Consider the following 24,007-nt stretch of genomic DNA (forward strand, 5'->3'; position numbering starts at 1 on the left):
TTGCCAGTGAAAACTGTTTCAGGAATTAAATAGTAATTATGGAGGGGGAAAAAGAACAACATCTATACTGTTTTAAAAGATGAGCGCGGGCGTTGTTACTCACAGAATGTGACAAAAGTGTGAAGTGATATATTTGCAAGATTGCATTTTACTCTCAGTGTAATATATTTTTAAATGTGTTCATCTTGATTGAAGTGACATCTTAGAATCCAGACACCACCGCATCCTTTTTTACTTCCCAATCTGTTGTTATCATCATCACCAGTTTATTGGGTGTTGGAGTGGAATCAGACGCAATTTGCTTTCTAAGAGCTGCTTTTGTATTGTCACATTTCAATGTGAAACAATTTGCAATTCACTTTGAGTAAATTGTTGTCATTTTTTTCTATTTGTATTTTTTATTTAATACGGAGTACAGTCACAAGAATTCATTTCCTTAGTGTATATGTCTGACTTCCTGTCCTTGACAACTCTTGGTACAGGCTCATGGCACCATCAGTCATGTGTGTGTGAGAGACCAGCACCCGGGATGAATAAAATATTTGCTCTCTTATGGAGACCTGAAGCCCTCCATGTGTTATGAAGACTTTTAAGACACTTTTCACCCGTAAGGGCTCTCATATCATATTTGTTCCTCATCTTTGGCATGCAGAGGTGGACGAATACCACCATGATATGACATGGCATAGAATTGGCTCGAAAAATCAGGAAACACGCAGGGCTACCCATAGATACAAAGAAAAGGACGATAGGACACGGCCCTTTTGAGCTGCACGCCTATGGCGACACAGAGCTAATTGGGACAAAGGTGTTATTGCATTCTGTGTGTGGATGGCAAAAAAAAAAGTGAAAGAACAAGGATGTAGGTACATTTGCGGTATACGGTTCCACACGATGCTATGAAATTACAATTACAAGGGAATTGGAAATAACCTCACATACAGTAGGTAAGAATGTTACCATGAAAACATGACAACATAAACTGCATCGTAGCTTCGATAAAACCACCTTTCAACTCAGGGACAAGACACTACGCAGAGGAATTTAGGTGAACCCTTGAAAATAATTTCAAATAATCTGAATTGGAAAAAGAAAGCTCTGAAACGCAAACCGGCAGTGAGGCAAAGCGAGCGATATTGTAATAGAGTAGCGCTTTGTAGGCTTCTGTAAGTGTGAAGGAAAAATATTACTGATGCTGTCCTGTTTTTTCTTTTCATTATAAAAGAAAACATGCCTTGGGATATGTCATTTGAAATGAGATTAAACTCCAACAATATGTAAAAGATAGGAACGCAGAGTGGATCAAGACATTTTTTCTGAACTATGGATGCCATTAATGGCTCACTCGACAACCCACTAAAGTGTTATCTGTTATCAGAATCTTCACTAAAATGTAATTAGCGCTTCCTTAGCTCATGTGTCACCTCTCCTTTCAACAAATTGTAATGTGTTAGCATTGCCTGTATCTAGTTTTTGTATGATTCTGCGACACACAATGCATCTAACCAATAAAAGTGAAATCTATGATATTGGAACTTTATAGGATCAGGTTTCATCCAGCTTTTATGAATCCAAGGGAACTAAATGTTGAACTACCGGTAATTCTTACACAACCCGAAGCAGTTAAAGTCTGATTTAATTGTAATGGACTGGGAAGAACATCCAAATATGTTGAACTGGATTTTCAATGTTGAACTTTAAACAAATTCCTGCCAAATGCAGGATAGAGATCAAATCTGGATGAAGATCAGTTTGACATTATAGCTTCCGACTCTGCGTTGGCAAAGTATAGCACAATTTGTTGGGATGTGAAATGATTTGACAGTTCAAATTTTAACTGCATGCTATGTCAATGTGAAGATTATTACCTAAATTTAAGGAGAAAAATCAGACCAACCTTTATCATGTTCAAATAAAGAAAGATGGATGAGACCATTACTACGGAGGGGAGATTAGCAAGTGCGTGTTCTGTCTCTCTTCACTCTTTCCAATCTCCAATATAATGCTTTCAGACATTTCTATTATTCATGAAAGCTGAAGTCAACCCGAAGATTTTTTTTTCAAGAATATGTTCTATGCAGGCCCACTAGTTGAAACAGGGCATTCTGATTAATATTGCAATTGTGGAATATGAGTTAAGCAGCACAATCCACCCATTTTTAGTCATCTCAGGGGGCGGCCATTTTGTCACTTCTGTGGGCTGAAAATGACATCACAGTTGCTCAGGGCTCAGGTAACGACCAATCACAGCTCACCTGTTTTCTGAAGCTGAGCCACGAGCAACTGTGACGTCATTTTCAGCCGACAGAAGTGACAAAATGGCCGCCCCTTGAGATGGCTGCATTTTGCTGCAACGCAATATTAATCTGTATGCCTTGTTTCAACTAGTGGGCCGGCATAGAACATATTCTTGAAAAAATATTTATTCCGTATTCCGATATTCCGTAGTTAGGCTAGTTGTGCTGGCAGGAAGCATCCATCCATCCATCCATCCATCCATCCACCCACATTAGCACCCTGCTCCAGTGTATGCCACTGACCGCATGTTTGCTGTGTCCACAACAGTGATGGGTCAGATGCAGAGCCAGATGTCAAATGTTGCGTACGTGTGTTTACATGACAAATGAAGAGGATTCAAATACAAGCGTGATATCATTGGCAAGTGAATGTGAGATTAACACATATCTTATTAATATCTAGTGCTGGCAGCATGTTATTGGCTTATAATTATCTTTTTTAAGACTCATGATGTATTATACCAAGAATGCTCCATGACAACGTGCATCCCAATTATAAAACTCCCAGAGAACAAAGAAGGAGAAGCTTGATTAAATATCCTTGAAGTGAATGTCACCGTACAGGTATGCATCATTATTACAACCCATTAATCTCGATCCGCAAACTTGCGATATGACAAGACATTAATGAGTGCAATATTCATTCCAGTAGTTAATTTCAGCAGAAATGACCACCTGGGTCTTCGGATCGCCGACCTGAAGCGAAAATCATAATGACATCTTTGCAACAAGCACACTGTTGAGACAAAAATAATACTTCAATGTCAAAATGCTGTTGGGAGGTCAACTTGAAACTCCTTCAACTTGTTATTTTCTTACTTGATATCGATAATTACAGAATATTCTAAATCCAAATAACTTGGATGGTAAATATGGAGTGAAAATTGACTTTTTGTTAAAAATATGAAATGACATACGCAAGCAGAATATCCAAATATGCTACTGAATGTATTTGTTCAATTAAAATATTTTGATATCCCCTTCTGACCAAAACACAAACTTAACCCTTTGAATTTGCTCTTGCATAAGTGATTTTTTGGTATGCTTTTATTGCTTCTCATTAGATTCTACAGGTATACCTTTGGAATGTTCATTAGCTGTTAATTAAACCAAAAACTATCAATTAAAACCCGCTGTTGCAAAAAGAGTCACTCTGGCCCAAATTTTGAAAATTTGGTTTTGACATAATCACAAAGGGAACAATCTGAGCATTCCAGTGATACCGTATATCAACCAATGCTCTACGATGCTACTCTCTGAGATATTGCAATCTGAGTTTGGGTCATTTTGCTATAGTGGGTCACAATTAATTAGTCGCAGTGACTTAATCCACACTTTCTGCTCTACTTCTCTCATTCCATAAATCGATGGTTTTGGATTGTTTCAAAAAGTTTAGATTTTACCCTTGTGTTTTACCTCAAGGCAATGCCATTTAAAAAAAAAAAAAAAGCTCAATATATGGCTGCTGAATGACTGACAGTGCCATTTAAAAAAAGAAAAAGGAAACTATACAGCCTCCTGGAGAAAAAAACATAATCGTTTATTGAGAAGGGGTTGAGGGTGAGGTCTGATGTTCGTGACACACTCAGGCTCGTCATACAGTGCCATTGTCAAACGTTTTTACTCAGGACACATGCGACAGTGTGACATTTTCCAGGCATTCCCTGTTCTCGTGCAAAGTTCATACTGCACCATACATATCTGAGAGACGGCCTCAGGCTAGCAGTCACCTCTCCTGGCCATCACGACAAGGCAAAAGAAAAGGGGGGAAAAAAAAAATCAGCTCAAGTCAAGATGCTGCAAAATATATTTGGTGGCAGAAATAAACAGGTTGTTCCAAACAACTGCATGTCCGATTCAATTGTGGAAATGATGTTGAAATATTCAATAAAGCTACTGGTTCTGATTAGTAGCTTTGTTGAAGAGGACAACTACCATATTTCCTCATACCTGTATATTATACTAGCTGTTTACCTTTATTTAGTCAACTGCAGAGTGCCAAACATCTGTTAAGGCTACAGCGTTTGGCAAGTAAGGGAAGTAAGGGACTTCTGTCAAATTGCCCTTTACCTTTCATGCTTTCTGCTCATTTTTTTTTATGTTTTGCTGCTGTTAAAACTTAACTCCATCGACAATTCAGCGTCACAGATGCCACATCAAGTGCATGGGTGGTGTGCTTTGTGGCAAAGAAATTGACCAGAGCAAAGGCCATTATATAAGGAACTGTAGTCTCTAGGAACCAAGGCTACGGTAAACTCCCCAAAAACCTTTGAGGAGCACAAGTTTTCGAAGCTGACAGAGTTTATTGCACAACCTGTCATTGATGCCGATGATGCTTATTATCCTATGTGTTTAATAGTAAATCACATTTTTTTCTTACAGTCAGAATTCATCCATCCAAAAGTATCCCAAATATTCAGGGAGTTTCCGTTCCTTAAAGGACAAAGTTGACCTCACCATGAATTACATGAAATATGATCGCTGACATTGAGTCACGCCTCATTAGCTTTCAATTTAATTTGGTTTAGCCTCTCTTCAATTTAGGAGAAGAGTATAAATGTGCCCTTGCCCGCTGTCTTCAATCAGTGATGTGAAGAAAATGTGTAAAAGGCTTAATATTTTACATTAACGTTACACCTGCACTACCTAATGAGATCCAAACAAGAGCTGCTGTGTACCTTTATACGAACAATAATGCACAATTTTCATCACATTATCACATTTTGTTTTAAATTATTTGAACATTCTTGTTAAAATAAAATTTAGATTTTAACATTTTCTGTGCTTTTCCTTTAATTACACGAGATTACACTAAGTGATGCCATACACTGAAACCTATAATCACAAAAAAAAAAAAGAGCAAAGTTGATACCGCTCTGATATTGGTACAGTTACAGTACAGCCTGTATTGAATTTAGCAGTTGTACTCAATGAAATGTTTCTTTAGTGATTGGTAAAAAAAAAATCATTCATTCATTCATCAAATTTTGCAAAAAAAGAAAAAAAAAGTGTTTTTTCATATAAATTGCGGTCGGCAGCAGTCAATGGAAGGGAGTTAACTGCACTTGCACATTCACAACAGGACCCGGGACAGAAACGGAACTCAAGGAGAATACTGATTAAAATAAAACATTTTGAAATTAAAATGAAAGAGTGAATGCTCTTTAATTGTTGAACCGTGTCATGGTTTTCAAAACTGACTTTTATGGTCTTGGTCCTGTCTCCCAAAAGTATTGTTTTTGTCTTGGTGTCTTGAGGCACAACACTAACAGAAACACACATACTAACCACAATTAAGAATAATTCTTTGAGCTGTGTAGTGGTATTCTTTGTCAAAACAGAATATGCGACACGCGACATGGGTGACTGAGTTTTGTCTCACCACCAAGCTGTGCGAGTTTAGTTTCAGTTGACTTGAAGTTGTAGTCTTGGGTGTCAAGTCAATGACTAGATGTCAGAAAAAAAGATGAAATAAAGAAGACAGAAAGCTCGGTGGTAGGAGTGCATCTATATAACTCTTTTATTCCTTGTTTTGAATTAATTATGGCATGCATGGTAAAAACAGTGTCGAATATTTCCAAAGTCACTGGCACCTAATGTCACTCTGACTTCCACCCGTTGTCGCTACCTCTTCTAGGTATGATCTGTTTTTGATTGATCATGATTTAATGAGATTTTTTTTCTTTATTTCACTCAAAGTCATTAAAATGGAAAGTAAAAAGGATGAGTAAAAAGATGAATAATAGATCAGAGAATTCAACTTCCTGAGAAGTTCTCTTATAAGTGTGCTGGGAAGATGAGAGGGAGGAGAAAAGATGTTTTTGTTTAATGGGACTCAATTTCCTATGAATTAATGGCTCGTGACTAATCTGAAGTCACTCTTAAGTACAGTTAACAGATATGAACCAGCTTTGCTCTGCCAATGTAGTCCTCTGCTATGTGTGTTGCTTTGGGATGCCACTTCACACCCCAGCAGGGCTTTTGAGTGGGCTTAAGGGAGCACTCACTACCCCTCCCTCATTGGGTCGATTTAGCTCCTAAGGCTGGTACGCCCTGCCAGTTATTCCTCCACACACGGTGCCCTCAGCTTTATCAGCTTAATTGGCTCGCCTCCCATCAGCAACGCACCCCTTTGTAATTGGCTCCCTTTTAGCCATCCGACTGATGCCATTGTTCAGGTACACGCTGTGTCGCTACGGATGTGGTGATCACTCTCACGCAAATTCCCAGACAGAAGGCCCACCCCGTGGGTTGTCTCTTGACCGGTTTCCCAAAGTCCCCCATGTCTGGGCCAAAAACAACCACCAAAAAAAAAAAACGCCTCTCATGCCAAGGCAATGCTTGGGTGCATTCTTGGCATATGGTAATTAATTCATTTTCTCCACATGATGTTGGGTTACATGCCAGCAGCTTCACCAGAACTTCCTCAATTGCTGAAGTTCACCCTGATGGGTGGTTTTATTGGAAGAACATTGAGCCATTGAATGGCCACCAATTTACAGAAATTATGGCCAAATAAAGGATGGTTGGGAGAAAGACCATTGGATCAACTTTGTGTGAGTCAGACAGATTAGACATCGTCTAAAAGACCACATGGATTGAAGTCCTTTCATGTTCTGTCTGAGTAAAGGTAGTCAGTGTCACCCTGATGACTGCCACTTTGGCCCTGGCCGGGTCTGTTTCCTGTCAGTGTGTAATGAGCCCCAATGTGGGTGAACTCCCTGTTCCCTGAGGCCTGGCCTGTCTGAACTAATGATCTTCTGAATAAATCAGTGTTGGTACCCTGTCACCCCTGCATCTCCTAGTTTTCAATTCACTGCCTTTCACTTCTTTCCACTGATATCCGTCAACTGCCCTTGTCACCAAAGAACATTTTCTGACCCCTTCCCATTGAAACTACAGCAGAACTGTAAAGTTTGAACACGCTCCAATCTTTTTTGAAATGTTTTTTTCCAATAGGAAATAACAAAAATACAAATTCATGTCAGTTCCCGGTGTAAACTGTTATGCATTATCTATAGAGTAACCTGCTTTAAAACGGAAGGCAACCCAAACAAATATTTTTTAAGAATATGTTCTATGCAGGTTCGATCCCGGCTCTGGCCTCCCTGTGTGGAGTTTGCATGTTCTCCCTGTGCCTGCGTGGGTTTTCTCCGGGTACTCCGGTTTCCTCCCACATTCCAAAAACATGCTTGGTAGGTTAATTGGACACTCTAAATTGCCCCTAGGTGTGATTGTGAGTGCGGATGTTTGTCTCTGTGTGCCCTGCGATTGGCTGGCAACCAATTCAGGGTATCCCCCGCCTACTGCCCGAAGACAGCTGGGATAGGCTCCAGCACGCCCCGCGACCCTTGTGAGGATAAGCGGTATCGATAATGGATGGATGGATGTTCTATGCAGGCCCACTATCATCTCATTTTTAGTCAACATAAAGTGACAAATGGTTGCCCCCCGAGATGGCTAAAAATGGGTGGATTTTGCTGCTTAACTCACATATCATATTCATCACATTGCCTTGTTTGAACTAGTGGGCCTGCATAAAACATATTCTTGAAAAAAAAATGTTTGGGTTGACTTTGTCTTTAAATCTGTTAGCACGTATGGTAAGGCTGCAGTCAGTAAGTTCCCATGTATATGTATTTTTTTTAAATCCCAACTTCCTTTAGAATAAAGGTCACAAAAATACAAGAAAAAAAGCAAAACGCATATGGAGTCATTCGATGTTTGCTTAATTGAGGTCTCATGAGTTTCGCTGATGTCTCACATGATGGCAGGTTAAGCCACAAGGTTATGTTCAAGGTTCATTTCTCCCGAAGAGTTTGGTTGAATTCCAAATTGTACCTTGAGGGTGTTCACATTAGGAAAACAAGTCCAACACGATCTTGTATTGTACTGTCCAGGTCCAGAAGTCTCAATGGAAACAAAGCAGGTCAACCTGACATCAATTAAACACGTTTGACTGAGGTAATTTGAAGGTTCATGGCCAGGCGAGAGAGTCACTTAGTTGACTGAGGTTTGTAAGATCACTGTTTTAAATATGTGAAAGACTGTGAAAAAAAAAAATCTGACACATTCATCGTGGGGGACAAAAATCCCATCAGGCAACAGCTACATTGTAGGACACAATAAACAAGTGCAAAATTGCCAATAAACTGAGGCTTTGTGCCATCAAGATGAAATTTCAAGGAGCAAACAGAACGTGTCTCAAGAGAGAGCAGTCCGTAATTAGTAATTCAAGCCAAGAATACACAAATGACTGCTTTGATATTTTAGGAGACAAAACAAATTCATTCCATCCAAAAAAAATCATGTAATGGTCAGTCCTGTGTCATTTGCATGCTTTAGTCTAGTAACAATGGGGGTTAGGAGAAATGTATTGGCATTAAAGTATGCCAATGAAAGTATAGTTTAAGCTGACATGCAATATACATAAAGTAAAGTACAGATATGCTAAAAGTCTTCTTTGGTACAGTCACAAAGTATTTGTAGTCTGTTAGAAGTCTGTCATTTTTCCGATTAACACAAATCAACAAAGGCAGCATTGTTACATTTGGGTGCCCAACCTTAACGAAAGAAACAATACATCCCTAGCAAGTGCTAGAGGGCATTAGAACATTAACAATCATCACTCAATAAGTAGGATAAGGAGGCATGTTGAAACATCTGTTCGGGGCATGCAGCAACCTCTCACTTCCCTACAGTTTTGGGATTGATGCAATTGGCGGAGACGGTATCGAGCCAAAAGTTGTGATTTATTTGTTTGAGCCTGCTCGGTTTCAGTGGCGCTGTGTGAGTAATTAAAATATGAGTGAGTTGCCAGTAACTTTAATGGGAAATAAAAGCACAAGCAATACCGTTTGATGTATTTGGAGAATTTGGAGCAGTCATGAAAGAGGTGCGGGATCTAATCAAATGGTCCAATCAATCTCGTAGGTCCTGTAGGATCCAGCATGAATTAGGCCCTGGTGGCAAGTTATTGAGCTCCCCCAAAGATAAAATGTAGCCCCGGGGTAAGAGCAGTTACTTTACAGTGTGGTCAGCATTGTTGTTGCCCATAGATTGCCTTTCCAAGGTGGCTGACCTCTGAGCAAATGATGCTAGTCAAAGAATTGGCTGTCATGTATCACCGTTCTGTGTCTTTCCTCACAGATTGCCTACCGCAGACAAGTTATCATTCAGTTTAGGGGGATCAATCACAGGATGGCACTATTTTCACTCTGGTGCGTTTTGGATGCCTGCTTTGTGATTGGATTATTGTATTGAGATGATGTCACTCAGTACAAACTACAAATTACAGATGAATTCTATAATACCAAACGAAGTTGAAGCTTGTGACTTTTTGAAACAATACGTACTGTACTTTCTTTCAAGTAATGTCAATGTAGGTGTACCCAGATGAGCAATGAAAATATGATTTATTATGATGATGTATCAAGGATTAGATGTGCCGTTACATGCTACTCTGGTCGTCTTACTCGACGATCGAAGGGTCACATACAACAGCCAACTGTCGATTGAAAGTAGGGGCCTGCTTTAGGGGCCTGCTTTAGGGGCCTGCTTTTTCTTTTTTTTTTTTAAACAAAAATTTTAAAACATTTCGGTTTTACTCTTCGCATTTCATTTCACCACAAAGTTGGATGATGACCATCTGAACTTCTGTAGGTATTGGATTTGATTTGATTAATTTATATTTCTTTATTTTTTTTGCGTACTGATTGAGTCTCTTAAACATGGCGCCTGACATTTGGCCACATATAGTACTTGGTACTTTGCTCTGTATTAGGGAGCCATTTCAGCTACATATTTAATAGTTTAATTCATCAACATTTGATTTGTTTTTAAAAGTGCATGGTGTGCTGGCTCAAATGTTCTCACAGGCTGTGTATGGCCCAAGTGCTGTTGGTTCCCCACACATGTCCTAGAACAGCCTGATTTCAATATTAACTCATACAAATGCATTCCTCTAGGTGTGACTAATGTGGAGTCTGCGACAGGGTTATAATTATTTTTGTCACTTTTTTAAAATGATAAATAATGGATAACGTTTAGGACTTGGAATGCAATTAATCAAAACGAAGTAGAAAGCATTAAAAAAAAAAATCTTGCTAAACAATTTTGTCATCTCTGATAACAAATTACAACTAGTGATTTATAATGCATATGTTTTCGTGTTCCAAGAAGCGGTTGAGAGGTAGCAGGATAGAAAAGAGATTAGTTCGATTTTAATTTGGAACAGCAGACTTTCAGCTTCTACTCTAACTGTCAAGTTAATAAATGGCATAGTCTCGGATCATGCTACACTGTATGCCAGATATTTGCACTTGAAATTCCTGCCTGTGGATTATAAATTGTTTAGGTTAAGGTTTTGAAACTGTCTTTATTACATGAAAATCAGTGCCCAATCTCAAAGCCCCGCCCGTGGCCCTTAAATTGATTAGAATGATAACTGACCATATCATGGCCAGAGTTAGTGCGACATTAACTCTATTATAGGAGACAATAATCTGTATTTACTGTATCTGATCCTTATCGAGGCAGTCGTGGTCACTGTTGTGGGATATTTACAATTGACTTACATTTATGTTAGCACAGCAAAACAGTTTATTTCAGAAAGAAAAGTGATCTAGAGTCCTGTTGTTTTTGACTTCTATTATTTTCTCTTTACGTAGCTACAAAAGCTGAAGAGTGACACAGATTCAACACTAGTTGTAGTGCCGTCACGTGAAATCCTCTGATGACATTTAGTAGGAAGTCAGTTGTCATGTCATTTACCTGAGAGTATTCAAGTCTTGGTCAGTTATTAAAATCAACCAAGCATCAAATTCAAGACCTTGCTGTCAGGAGATAGGAGACAGACCACTGCAGACCACTCGGCCTTCTTATCATTATGATGATTCAAGTTGTAGGAATACTAATACCACTAATATATTCCCACGGGTGAAAAGTAGAAAGAGAACACCCACCAAGTTAAATCTCTATTATTTTCCTGCAAAATGCATAGGCTGAACAACGAGGATATTAAGAAGGAAAATGTAATGTGAAATCTCAGTTGACTGACCAGATGGAGAGTTCTCGCTGGCAGTGACTCATTCCACTCAACTGCCACTTGTCCTCTCCTTTTCCTCAACACTCCACCTACTGCCACTGGTGCCACTCCTGCTGCTGCTTACACATTCTGACTTGCTATGTTTGTGATTCTGCCCACTGAAGTGGTAAAAGTCATCATCTGGGCCAGTAGATCTGGAAATAGAGTTCTGGTTGAGGTCAGCCAGAGACAAGTCTTGACAGCTCGCCCGGCCAAGAGTGCAGGGGCAATGAGTTCCAACCTGAATGAGACGGAGGTCTTGGCTGCCCATTTTCTTGACCAATTCACCAACCAAAGTCTCTTTGGTCGCCGTAACAAAACAGTGATGTGAGATGTTCTGGAAAGATGCCGTCTTCTGACTGAAAATGTTAATGCTTCAATGATTGTGAAAGTTGTAGACATGAATCAATAAAGCTATTTTGATTCCCATAAAATAGTCTATTCAGGAGGAATGAAAAGGCTTCAAATGAAAAGGATATATTGATAGTTACATGGCTTATCGGTTATTGCACTGCTGATGGTCGTTCACATCTTTAGGTGCTGTCCGGGCTTTCCAATATACAGTGATAAAAGAATGATTGTCGACACTTTTCGACTCTCAACACATTTTATCCACTGCCAGTTTTGATACAACCGCACACTTTCGACTCACTCCACCTGTGTCCCTCCCTGAAGTTATGAACTAGGCTTGGTCTCTTACACAAATTCGGCACATCATCTGGCATTCAATAAAGTACTAGTCACAGTATTTTGACTTATGTGAAAGCTATTAAAATGTCCCTTAAAGAATACCTGTAGATTTGATTCAGGGTTTGACACTCTTATTCCAATTATGCTGCATTTGTTTATTGACGTTGGCAATAACATTGCATGTGCACGTAGTCTGTTAAGAGGAAGCAAGGTAAGTGGAGTGAAGGCTGAAACTGGCAAAATTGCTTTAGGTGATCATGTGATTTTAAGTGATTGGTGTTCTTTTAGAATAACAAAAGGATGTAACTTGTAAACGACACCCAACTCAACATATCCATGGTATATGAAGATTAGGTGCTACATTCACCGAGCAGATTTATGCAATCACACCACTGAGCCTGTCAGGATCACTCTGCTTCAACCAGTTCTGAAACTGGCCTTACTTTCATACTCTTACATAGTTAATCCAATGTCCATCCATCCATCCAATTACTTTCTATTTGAAAAAGTGTCTTCGATTATTTCAAAAATATATAAATAAATAAACTCTGATGGTTGGAATGTTGCTACTTGTTGCCTGCCACTGTATCACCCGCCAGTTTATTCCGATTAGTCTGCAGAGAAAACCTTGAGGTATATATTATTACATTATACTCCATTGTGAGTAATTCAAAAAGGAAAAATAAAGGCCTGACGGCTCATTTGGGACTGAATGCTTGTTAACGTTTTCGGGCCATTATTGCTGTAGAACATAACTTTACCTTACAAGAGTAAAGGGAGTCTTGATAATGTTATAAAAAGGGCTCCATTCCCTATGTGATGATACATGCTCTAGACAAGACTGTTGAAGATGTTGCGCTGGAGTCTAGAATCTAATTCTCAAAGCATATTTCCAGGGGTTAATTGTCTGAGTATGTCCACTATTGATTTTATGCTTGTGGGTATGGGAGATTCTTTTGAAAGATATAGTCTCAGAGGCAGATGGCAACCCGTTCACTACCAGCAAATGAGAGAGAAAACCTTTCAGCCATCCCATGTAAACAGTCAGCCTGTGAACAGTAAAGAATTAAGCAATTTCTCTTGAAACCAATGATGGCTGCAGCATTGATTGTGCAGATGATGGCAGCATCAGGCATACTCTTATCTTACTCAAGTTATTCCCTGCCAGGCTTTTGCAGTGGCATTTTTACTGCAGAGAAAACATTGGTTTATTCCTCTAAATGTATACACTACAGTAGTAATAGAGTATGTGTAATAATGTATGCTTTACTTGTCTTCATTAAGATATTTTTTTTATCTAATTAAACTTCTCATTATTATATTTACCTTTTGTTTGATTCTCTGACAGATATAATATACATCTGCTAGTACACAAACCCAAATTCAAAATATCATCTACCCCACTCTTCCCTTTTCCTCCAGCCTCTGCTACTATCCGAACAGCCTCGTCTTTGTTCTGCCAGCCAATGTTTTTTTTTTTTTGGCCCCACCCCCCTTGCTTTCTGACTCAGCTTGTCTCCCCTCGAGGGATGTAGGCATGCATGCAGGTCCTCAGCCTCCCTGCTTTCCTGTGTGAAAACGGATGGCTATGGGTTCTTAATATACTGCCCACTCATTCACTTCCCATCGCTCTTCCCCAAGATGACTGTTCACATTGAAAGACCTGGTCTTTGCCGATGTAAAGTACCCCATCAAACCAGCACATATGATTAGGAATCTCATTTCACTCCTCGAAACATGGGAAAATAAGTACCCACTAAGGGGGGGGGGTTACAATCAGTGCTGATCCCTCTTCCAATAATCTTAAATGTGATGTATATAGTTTGCATATAGTTTCCCAAAGATGTTTAGCTCAAGACCCGCATTAGACATGCCCCCCACTCCCAATGAAATGCGTGGTAGAGGAAAATTGCAGCCACCAACATACTCATTATTGAGTCACTAAAATATACCATTTTATTTAGGTCACAAGATAGCGAAGTTTGAACTATGAAATTTATTGCAATTAGTGAGTGAGTGAGTTTCGGGCCACCAACTATTCTTAGAATGCACACAGCAGGGCATGCTTAAGATATTTTTGTCCTATGCTAATGTCCCAGTAATTGTTGAAGCCACACACCGCCAGAGTATAATTCAAGTGTCCATATTAATGTGCCCTGACAGTAACAATTTCTATTTCCATCGTGTCAGCAACTCTTGGCAAAAATGATACGCTTTTAAAGAAAGGGTCCCCTCACACTCATTACAACACACTGAAACATCTTTTTCAGTGCCAAAAGTAGCAGAAATACTTCCAAAGTTGTGATGATTGAACTGAACTGATCCTCACCTTCAACATATTTGAATTTGAGCTGACAGTAACGATAGTATTCAAAAGCAAAACCCATTTGACATACACAGTGCTATGTGCTATGACAGTGTCCCAGCGGTGTCACTGATAATGAGCAATACTATTAATTAACTACCAATTACCTAAACAAAATATTTTTTTCAAAGACAGATGAGAGGAAAAATAGCAGGGAGCTGTTAGCATTTTACAACCAATGATGTCTGATAGAAATTGCTTGACCAGTAATTTACTAGTCTGACAATTATTAGCATCTTCAACTGGTAATAGCTTATACAGTAATAACAACTGTGGCACATGTTTATAGTTCCAGGACAGTTAAGAATGTTAATTAATTAGAAAAGTGACTGTACATTTAATAAAGGGTCTATTCAACTTTCCTTTACTATTTTTTTGTTATTAATATGCAGTAATAATAAAGTCTGTATTATTTCTTAGTTGAAATGGTTTGCCTTCCACTATTGTAAGTTTTATCTATGTTAAAGAGGGCACTCCTGAAGGTCTATCTGTTGAATGACATACACTTCAATGAACTGATTTGCAATATCAGCCTATTAATCAATGAATTTGGACAAGTATTCGGATTAAGGACATGCAACTATGCAAGCTGATTATCTCAGAAAGACGAAAATGTGTATGTAGATGCATTGTGTATGAATGCAACACTGTGAGTGTCCAAACATTCTTCAAACGAGTTGTGAACAAACCACAGACATCATTCTAATTAATGAGCTAAGGTGTATTCTGTTGCCCAGACAAGACCAGCCAAGCCCGGTTTCTGCTTTCATTCTTTATGCAAAGTAACCTAGCTGCTGGCAACTGTTTCATATTTTTCAGTGTTTTTTTTTTTTATTTTGTATTTTTAACAGGAACATTGTTGGCCAAACTGGCAGAAAACGAATTGGATTGAAAATATAGACCTTGATGCATATGGTATTTAGCTATTCAGATAGATCCCTTGTTTCACAGATTTCAATGTAATTAATGATAATAATTATTATGAATGATTACTATAGTTTAGGTGTAACCAGACTCACAGGAGTGGTATTTGTGTTTGTTCACACATTTCCATTTCCACAATGAAATGTTGGCATTTATAATGTGCATTGTACAATTTGACATGTTTTGTGTTCCCCAGCTTGCAAAATGACATGTTTACACAAAGCTCACAATGGCATCACAACATTGAATTGATATTTGAAAATTAAAGCAGTATCATTTAGAAACTAATGCAGAATACACCAGTCAGTCAGTCAGCCTTGGCTCAGCAAAAAATGTCTTTATTGTCAGTCATCTGGGACAGCACAGTAAAATAGTGGTTAGCACATTTGCCTCATGGTTGAAAAATGACTGGATGTGTGTGTGTGTGTGGACTGTTGTGACTGCCACTGGACATGCTTGTTGAAAACAGCTACTGAAACATATTTTTGTATTTTCTTTGGTTACATTGTGTTAACAGTACAAACAAGAGAAAACAGAGATTCTTAATATGATGAAGGAGGATGAAACTTCTGTTTTTGTTATTGTTGACCACTATTACAGTATTGCCTTGTAAAGATGGCTCTGATATGGGTTTGGTGTTATAACAAAACAAAACAAAAAACTGCCCTTCGTACTGCTTATACTATATCTACTTTGTATTCAGTAGAACCCACTGGGGGTTAAAAAGCCTTTATTTTAAAAGGCCACCTTGTCATTTAAAAGCTAACAAACTGTCGTAATCTTAGCAAATGAAAATATTTCATAAACACCACTGCTATTTTTATTTATTTTTTTCCTCATTTGTCTCTCTTGACTGGTACCCACAGAATTTTAGTTAACTTTATTTTGTGCATTATGGTGTGATGACCTCTTTGGAGTTTCTTGGATATGCAGTATAATTGGCTCCATATTTCTACTCTGCCACTCGAAGACATAGACGAGGTGGATTTGCCGGGTCCCTTAGAACCTACTCTCATGCAATGTTATTCTTTTAGATTAGCAGACATTGTTCACCTCGCTACCTCTGGGAAAATCGACAGTGTACCTGCTGGTGTTTTGCATGGCAAGCACACCATGCACAGACCAAGGAAATAATTTAACCACAGGAAGTGATGGTCTAAGCAAAGCCACTGGTGCCAGATGGCAATAAGGGGATGAAAAGCAGGTAGTAAAAGCCTGAGGTCATGATTAAGTGGAATGCTGGGTAAAGCATAGAGAGGCAAATAAATGTCGCATAGTGATCAACAAATGCTGGGAAGCACAAGGCACACTACTTTCTCCCCATGGGAGATTTCCGGCTTTTTGTGATTGAATTAACGCCATTTGACAAACCACAAGATACTCACATACACAGTTCCTAACCCTGCAAAATCAAACAACTCTTTTGTTAACCTCGTTGAAAATAAGGTTTTATTTCAGAAACTGACAAGCTGCAGGTAATATCCCCATTGAAGCCAATCACAATCTCGTACGTATATGTACATTACTGGTACTCGTCACGGATGTCCTCAAAGACGTTTGTGCCCTTGATTTCTTGTTAATTCGACGCTAATATAGTAGCTTCAATTGTTCTTGAAAGTTAAATATGGTAACCTCCATTTTTTTTTCAGTAGTCCGCAATTTTACGAACGATTTCCGTTCCTACACTGCCAATGTAACCCGCATTCCCACGTATGTAACCGTGATTCATTCACCGTTAAAGTTGAAATTTACGTCAAAATAGTATAAAAAAAACAAAAATACATTAAAATAAAAATATAAGATGCTGTATTTACCATTACTACTGAGAGGTGGATAAAGAAGAAGGGGGGGAGAGCAAAAAAGGCAAAGATGCTGCCGGCGCACAAACGCGACAGACGCGATCAGGAGACTCTGCGCATGCTCAACCGCAAGGAATCCTGTTCTTTGTAGTTAGGAAGTGCTTGTATGTGGAAGTGCGGTGCTTGGCGCACAACCCACCGCAAATACACAAGCAGAGACGAACAAGTTCAGAGACAGAGCAAAAAAGCACATTTTTGGAGCAAGGAGGAAACCGGCGGCTTCATTCCTGTGGTGAGTGATATGAATATCAAGTGTTTTATTGACAGTTGAAAGTGTAACAAGCGGAAATGACGTCCGTTTGAGTCACGACGGCGTACATCGCCGTTCACAGTGGGTTATTCAAATGCTGGAGCAACTCTCTTCCTAACCCTAACCCATTCATGTAAACCGGTTATTCCAAATGTTTCAGAAATCGGAATTTTGACCTTAACCCGAATATTGACTGCATGTAAACGTAGTCACAATGGTGCTGGGGACAAAATGGCGGAAGAGGCACAGGTGTCATAAAGTCGAAACATCATAGGTTGCGTACGGCACAATTCGAGGACATCCTGTAATGGTAAAGAACATGATGCAAAGCATGGAAGAGAAATAGAAGAGAGGACTCCATGTCATGAGGTTTTTGTTGGTGATTCGTATTTTACTGTGATTTCACTCTGGAAGTGCTTATTTCTTTACGTCAGGGTATGGTCTTATTTTAGTGATCCCGTTCGTGCCTTCCTTATTTGCTCGTCATGTCATTGTCTCCACATCGTCTTGTCAGCCCTGCGCTTCATGTCAGACAATCAGCTCTCTCCATCCGCTCGTGTCTAGCCCGGTGTCTGTGTGTATTCAGTTCCCTGTTTGTGTACTGTGTTTTGATTCATTATACAGATGTAGCGTCTGGTACATCCTGTCATCTGTGGTGGTCTGTCCCTCTTCTTCTTCGGTCACTTAGTCCTCTCTGTCTCTCTTTTTTTTTTTTTTTTTTTTATTAAAATCTTTATCCTGTTGTTCAAAACCTTTTCTTGCTTTTTTTAAAATGTCATTTTTGATCCACTCCTGCCTTTGGCTACTTCCTTGCCTTGTCTACTTCTCTTCGCTTAGGTCCACTTGGCTTGTCGGCTTCACTTCACCGTAACAACCCCTTGTCTCAAACTTGGTTTTTTCCGCTAAGAAAGAGCAATTATCACGTAATCACTTGATGAAAAATATCATTATCCCTTAAAAAAAGGTTATATCATATACTGAATGACCGTGCGATTCCAATCCCATATTGCCTGTACAACCCTTAAACTGAAAGTAAGCAGAAATCATTTGATTTTATTAAAATCCTTTGAGACCAACAGGTAAAATGAGACAAATTGGCGCATCTTCCAAAATAACCATACATCATAGTAGTCAAAATTACTCATATTTCAATGACAATGCCCAGTTGCTTTGAAATGAAGAAGTACAATATTTCAACTAGGAGCATATTTTTCTGACCAACAAAATTCCTCGTATGTTGATTAAGCCACCTATCATACATCATCCTAATCATTTGCATTGGAGGCGCCCATGAGTCTGTGTTTGCATTTTGGATAGGACATTGGAAAAGGAGTGAAGAATGGTGTGAGTCTCCTCCCACTCTTCGCCCCTTTCTGCCCACATTAGGCCCCTGAGGAGGTGATCCAATGCGCCTGTGTGTCAAAGATAAAAGACTGCTCACCACATCCCCAGAGCTGGGAGGACTTGGCACTGAACACACCGCCAGTCTGCTCATGTAACCAAGCCCGCCACTGACACTGAGGAGGTTTAGGAGTTGGGGGATTACAGTGTAAAAGGTGAGATGCTCAGTGATAGAAGACACAGCACCAAAACTTTGCACCAGACAATAGAATTTTCGTTTTAACCAAACGTTCCAATACATCACTTTTTTCACTGTGCTGATTCGAAAGAGTTAGACAGCCAGTGACTGGAAAACTAGATCGGAATCTACGGTTAAAATGTGTTGCGCAACATCCGTAGTGTTGACTTTGAATTTGTCTTTTGATTAATTCCATTGCGGATGGTGCCCCAAACTGGTACTTAATCTTCCATATTCCAATGCCAAATTCAACTTGCTGCTTACGCTCAAATCAATATCTAATTATTTGAAGGTTATTAGAAAACGTATCATTTGACGCTACACTGATTAAAAAGTGACCAGGGTGCAGGTGCAGGTCTCATGAAATCTACTTTAGAATTGGTATTCATGTATTCTGTTTATTTTTACTGTTCTGGTATCATTAACCCGTTGCAATTCTCCTGGTATTTTTACCGGAAAGCCTAAAAAGATGCACCCAAAGTAAAACTGAAGCTGTACTTGAACCAGTTGGAGTATCAGCATAGTTTTGGTCTCTTTTTGAAGATAACACTTAGAATTTTTCTCCTCAACTGTCAGAATATTTTTAAGTGCTACTGGCAGTGAATTATGGAAGTTTGAATGCATAAAAGAAGGCAGATTTTATGTCCGCCTATTTTTTTCTTTTCTAAAAATCTGCCTGGAAAGTTTTGTATAAGCGTGGTGGACTAAATAACACAACAGGATTACAGCTCAAAGGCTCCTCCAATTCCTTTTCAAATTTGACATTAATACGACAGAAAATGAGCATTTTACACAAGTTTTACTAAGGGGATGTCCAGGCGAACCAAAAGTGTGCCATTTGGGTGATCACATTGCAACCATGTTCACATATATAGGAGAAAAGGCTGCTATTGTGGAACGCTTCAACAATCATGAGTTCTAATGAAAAGTAAGACTTGGCGCTATCATATCCTACATCCTGATTTAAAAAAACGCAAAAAATTAAAAGGTGACGCGATATGATGTGCGCTCAGGCGCGCGCTCAGGCGAGCGGCTTGACGTCGCTGCCAGCAGCTTTGAAAGTGTGTGTTACGCAAGTTAAGCGTGGTGTGTGTTTTTGGTCAAAAGAGTTTCCATGTTTTTTTTTTAAGAATTTCATTGGCCGTTGGCAGTGACAGACTGTTACACCCTCGCTGTGCAAAAGAGAGATTCCGCCGCTCCTTCTTGCCTGCTGCTGTCAGACTGTTTAACAAGAACATCGGGTAGTCTCTATAATCTGGCGGACATTACTGCAATTGTGCAGTCCTGCACCTGATCTTATATTGCGCAATACTCAACATTCCCCACTACTGTATTTTTACTCTTATCCAATGTTGTTCCATAAATTTCACTGCAGCACTGTCACTTAAAAGTATTTTTTTCCTCTGTACTATGTACAGGCTAAATAAGTGTTCTTCATACTTTATATGTAGATGTATGTTGGTGTGTATATACATGTGTATATATATATATATATATATATATATATATATATATATATATATATATATATATATATATATATATATATTTTGTTGCAAACTTCCAACTTTGAAAACATGAATTTGACTTTTTAGTTTTGTTAGAATTATGCGAAAAGGAGCTTTTTTTTTTCTTTTTTCCCATATATAACGGTCTTATATACATGTGTATATACACATGGTTACTGCGTGTATTTACATTGGTTTTTGATTCTGAATGTTTGCTGTTAATGTTATACATTAACGGCTACATTATGCCGCCGTCTCTGTGTGACCTATATCTTTGCTGCTGTAACGATGAAAATTTACCCACTGTGGGATCAATAAAGGCCTTCTTATTCTTCTTCTTATTCTTATTTGTAACCTGTGGCAACCTGTAACGGTTGCAGCAGCTAATAACGTGGCTTTATGGATGTCAGGCTTGTTGTGGACTAACTATATTACTGGAATACTTTTACTGGACCCTTGTCGACGTAATATGATCATTGATGATGGATTATGAAATTGTGTCCTACATTTGAGGATGAAATGGTGAGTTGCACATTTTTTGTGTGTTAGCGATTGTTTTGACTTAAATGCTCGCTGAGCCTGCAGATATAATTGTATCTTATAATGTTTGGTATCATTCGAATCTGCGAAAACTCAGTTTTCTAACCATATACAACATGCCCAGGAGTGCCTTTGGAGTTGTTCAGTATGCAGTGAATGTCCCGCGTGCACGACGCCATCGGCCCACAGGTGGGCCGATGGAACGGCAATGGGCATTAATAGGCATCTACAACTGTGAGATAAATGTTCTTGAATATTTCATAGTATCTGAAATGAATAATCTTGTGTCATTTAGTTTGCAAATGAAAAAATGTAGTTCACGACAAAATGGAGTTCATCATTTAAGATATAAAAGCATAATGTTACTATGATTTAACATAATTACCTCCAAATTAATAAGTCTAGAGATGAAGTACTGGAGATTTTGTGCCATTACCTGTACACATTTTCAAGCTTTACTTGGTCATTGCTGATTATTTAATCATCGTCTCACTTAAAACAAAATCGTCATTCGTGGCAGTGGTTATATATATATATATTTTTTTTTTTTTGCATGATAGATAATGTTAGAATCTTACTTCAAACATTTCTTGTCCAATTAAAAATACAGTACTTAAGTGGATCTGAGGAGGTTCTGGGGGTGTACAGATAAATTGGCCATTGACAAATGTATTGAGATAGAAAAACTTAAAAGTCAGCAGTTCTTCTGTATTTCAAGCTACAGGTACATGATCATATTCAAATGACAGATGGCACTGTCAAAGAGGTAAAACGTAAATAAAACCTCTTCATTTATGACTAAACACCCCTAATTCTTCACACAAGGTACTTTTGAGAGATGATGTTTCCTTCAAAATCTTACTGGAACTCATCTGGAACTCATTATTCAAGTCACTGTGATTGCTCTCACAAGAAAAAAAAAACTAATTTTCTTTCAAAGCAGCTGCCAGTCACTTAAGATCAGCATTCTCTCTCTCTTTCTCTCTCGCTCTCTCATTCTTCCTCTCTCACCCATCATCCCACTCTCCTCAAGCTGTGGTTAATTAAAATGGAAAAGGATTTGCAGTCAGTAATTGAAGATTTTTACTGGAAGTTAATTAAAAAGCCTGATGAATCATATAAAGAACACGTTGTGTTCCTAGTGATTTTTTTTAAAAGCAACCTGTTAGATTGACACACAGCAACAACATATTTGTCTGAGACAACGGTCATGTTAAATTTGAGATATGTGTTTTCACTAAATGAACATTTGCTCATTCAGAAATGACATGTACATGTTTCCACTTATATTCGTTGATTGAACTATACAGAGCCTGCGCCCACAATGGAAACATTTTGAACATGTTTGATTGAAGCATAAATAGACAAATTTGCATCCCTTTTAATGCTCAGCATGTATCCAACCATGAAAAAAAAACACAACCCATTATTCTGAGAAAAAGACAAAATGTCATAAAGAGTTAAAAGTGCAAATTGCTTCATCGAACTGGATAAAACACAGTAAAAACACTACCACAATAGAGGATGCACCTAATGTTTTGCCCCCCTCCCCCCCAGCTGTGGTTTATTAAAAGGTGGCAAATTTAGTTTGAGAAAAACAAGATTTTGTGTTTGTATAAGATTTTTTTAACTTTTTTTTTTTTTTAATTTTGCAGTATTCCCAGCTCTTTGCTATGTAGGTAATGGCTTCATGTGGTGACTACATATGTACTGTCTACTATACATCTCTGTGTGTAATGTAATGGGTAATGATGAAAACATGGTGAAACTCACAATGAAGACCTTTTGTTTGTTTAATCAACCATATTTTATACTGGAATCAACATAGTTCATAGTTTTGTTTTGCTATATGTGGTTTCATGTAGAGTCCATATACATCAGTAAGACTTGATTGAGTGTTTTTTTTTGTCAGTTATATGCTATAAACATAATGTTGGCACTTTGTTTATTAAAACAAAGCAATGGCAATCAACATGCACTGACAATGTTGTGAATCTGTGTTCGTCCACAAAATAAGGTGAACGGTGGAGGACGGTTATGGCGGCCATTGATGATCCTGTATTTAAAAACATTCGGAGAGTATTCACAGCGCTTCACTTTTTCTACAGTTTTCTACCTTCTAGAAGTGGCCTAGGACTTGATGGTCACTCTGTCATAGCTGTTGAACGAGGACAAACTCTGCAGGATGGACAACCATCTCTTCAGCAATCCACAAATCGGAACTGTATTGTAGAGTGGTTCAACAGAAGCCACTCCTTTAATGAAAGGCACATGGCAGCCCACCTGGAGTTTGCCCAAAGCACCTGAAGGACTCCCAGACCATGAGAGACAATATTCTCTGATCTGATGAGCAAAAGACGCTACTCCTCGGCTTGAATGCCAGACATCGTGTTTGGAGGACATTGCTTATGTCCTGACCAATACCATCCCTACAGTGAAGCATGGTGGTGGCAGTATCATGCTGCAGGAATGTTTTCAGTGTATTGAAGGACTCCATCCAACCTAATAAAGCTCAAGAGGCCCTCAAAAAGAGCACTTGGCAAATGTGGTTTTAGTACTGAGTAAGAATGTGACTATTTCACCACATGTGATTTCTTAGTTTTGTATCTTTTTTTTAATAAAGTTGTAAAAAAAACAGGAACCTTTTTTCACATTGTCATTATGGGGATTTGTGTGTAAAAGAACTTGAAAAAAACATCACATTTAATAGTGTCAGTATTTTTAATTCAGACTGTTGCATAACAAGTCTATGCTCTCCTTTAGACAATTTTACACTTAACCACCATTCAGTGCAAATGGAAACATTGTTATCGATGTGTAGTTGTGATGAACAGAAAATCTTTCAAGGTAACTTTGTACTAACAGCATTACGCAACTGAATGACCAACAATGGCAAATAAATAAATAAGC

General features: G+C 38.6%; 1 long non-coding RNA gene across 2 annotated transcripts; it reads left to right on the top strand.

The window, feature by feature from the left end:
- The first annotated feature begins 16,515 nt into the window (after positions 1–16,515).
- LOC147144417 (uncharacterized) lies at positions 16,516–23,738 on the top strand. Of its 2 annotated transcripts, XR_015087479.1 has the most exons (3): positions 16,516–17,452; positions 18,788–19,026; positions 23,206–23,738. It is a non-coding gene; the product is annotated as an uncharacterized LOC147144417 (long non-coding RNA). The 2 variants fall into 2 exon arrangements; XR_015087478.1 differs by lacking the exon at positions 16,516–17,452 and having other exon boundaries at positions 17,707–19,026.
- The last annotated feature ends 269 nt before the right edge of the window (positions 23,739–24,007 follow it).

This window comes from Filicampus tigris, chromosome 7 (assembly GCF_054856515.1).
Source record: "Filicampus tigris isolate MCC_2025a chromosome 7, RoL_Ftig_1.0, whole genome shotgun sequence".
NCBI classification, from domain to species: Eukaryota; Metazoa; Chordata; class Actinopteri; order Syngnathiformes; family Syngnathidae; genus Filicampus; species Filicampus tigris.